General features: G+C 45.5%; 1 long non-coding RNA gene across 1 annotated transcript; it reads right to left on the bottom strand.

The window, feature by feature from the left end:
* Positions 1-248: 248 nt before the first annotated feature.
* On the bottom strand, positions 249-1,699 carry LOC119308457. The gene is made up of 2 exons (XR_005150113.1): positions 1,590-1,699; positions 249-405 (listed from the first exon to the last, which is right to left on the bottom strand). It is a non-coding gene; the product is annotated as an uncharacterized LOC119308457 (long non-coding RNA).
* Between the last annotated feature and the right edge of the window lie 487 nt (positions 1,700-2,186).

The following is a 2,186-nucleotide window of genomic DNA, read 5'->3' as shown; positions in this document are numbered from 1 at the left end:
CAGCAAGCCTATCTTTAATTACTTACTCTACACTCATTACAGATCAAGAAGAGATTCTGGAAATTTTAATTGAATTCAATTAAATTTGTGCTACTGCTGCTGCTATTAAACTACTGAAACTACTCATGCAACAATTAGCATGAGATACAAGATGCAAAAATTTCAGTTGAAACTAAAGATGCAGTACACTAAATTACTCAAGCCTTGCTAAACAACAAGTCTTACAGTAAAAACAGGATAACAGGATCTATGTTAGTAAGTGTATGTAGCTCAAGGCAACAGTAATGTCAACTTAACATTAATACATCTTGTTCAAAAAATGAAAAGCAGACTGTAGTGCAGCAGCAGCCATGAGGGCTTCCTTGTCCACCTGCAGCAGCAGCAGCTTGTACAGATCAAAGCAACCTGCACCCAAAGAAAACACACGAGGAATCAGAGGGAGGCAGGGGAGATGAAGACTAGATGCAACAACTAAATCAGACAAGGACCAAACTAATAAGTTGTGTCAGTGTAACATGGCATTCCCAAACTGAATATATTTCCAAAACAGAGAATAACATCAGCAAGAGAAAAACATGGCATCCCAGAATGAATATATTCCAAAAACAGAGAATAACAACCTCAAAGTGGTTGGAGACCATTGCTCACTTATACTGCCACCACCTACAAATACAGTAACTTATACCACCACCACCTACAGTAACTTATACCACCACCTACAAATCTGAACCACAGTTGTGGTGCTTTTATCGTAATTTGAACCATGTGAATCAATACTGCTATGCTATGCTGAAAGTCAATTTCAAATGTTTAATATTTTCGAAAACTGCAGAGTTGCCTCTGTTTAGATAGCTCATCATAATGAAGAACATTGTGGCTCTGTCTATGTCAACGACTGGAATTTAGACGTGGCACACAATTTCCGTTATGTGAGATCATCTTAGAGGCACTTTCTTGCATAGAATCTGCTCAAGTCTGAACTACACACGCACTCTATTCTTAATACGGTGATGTAAATTCACACAGTGGGAGTATCAGCCATCGGCACAGAGTAGATTGTATGTAGAATGTAACTCTAAGCCACAAGATATGAAATTGTGATTAGGCACCTAATAGTTTGACAACATACATTACTGCATGTTATCTCCCAGGTTATGATGAGCTGCCCGACAAGGCAATAATAGAAAAGGCGCAGATAAAAGACCCCAGACATATCAAACTAGGCAATAGCGTATAGGATAAGGAGCAAAACAACCATCAATTTGCAATGCAGCACAATGACAGTAGATGGATGCGAACTGCATAAATCGAAAACCCACTCTATGAACTGAGAAGATCAAGAGCACAGGGCACAGTGAAACTGGTACACTGCCTTTATGATAACGAGGTTGAATAATTCCACAAAATTGGATTTAAAGTCATAGGTTGTGGACTTTTTAGTTATCCGATAAGCTACTGTACAAATGTCTGTGTATGCAATTGTAGACCAAAATAAAACTATAATTAACAGCCCCTGTTTTGCAAGTAAATTTGATATCTTATACTAGCTCCTCTGAAACTCTATAAAAATGGGAAGAATGGAAGTATACCTTGCTCTTGGTGACGTTGATGGCGTGGAACAGGAGAGTGTCGGACTCCTGCATCTGCTTGACACCGGTGGTGCTCTCCTCGGAGATGCCGACGAGCCTCTCCTCCATCTTGCGGTACTTGTGCGGATGATGGCGAGCACAACGGGGTTGTCGGTGGACTCCGGGTCGGCGACCTTTCTGGACTCTTCGTCGGCCTTGACACCATGGTGGATGAGCAACAGGGCGTCGTCGAGGATGAGGTCGGGGCCGCTGCCGATGCCCCAATCGAGGCAGCACTCGGTGCACCACCAGCACTCCTCGAGTGCTGTGGCTAGGGCTCCGGGCGCGCGCGAGGAAGGAGAGAAGGTTGGAGGGTGCTATGGCAGTGGGAGGAGGCACCTCCTCCTCCTCTGCCGACGGATCTGGAGGAAACGGCCAGCCTAGGTCGAGCCGTCTAGAGGGGAGGGGAGGGGAGGAGGGCGGAGTAGAGGACGGAGTCGCCAGCGGCGAGGAAGATGTGCTCGGTGGCGGGGCTGGATTTGGGGCACAGGAGGAGGAAGAGGGGATACCGAGGTGGTGGAGAAGCGCCTGGATGCGGCGGCGGCAGGGGCGGCGGCC

Source organism: Triticum dicoccoides, chromosome 1B (genome assembly GCF_002162155.2).
Source record: "Triticum dicoccoides isolate Atlit2015 ecotype Zavitan chromosome 1B, WEW_v2.0, whole genome shotgun sequence".
Classification (NCBI taxonomy): Eukaryota; Viridiplantae; Streptophyta; class Magnoliopsida; order Poales; family Poaceae; genus Triticum; species Triticum dicoccoides.
This window is presented reverse-complemented; position numbering and strand designations above follow the sequence as displayed.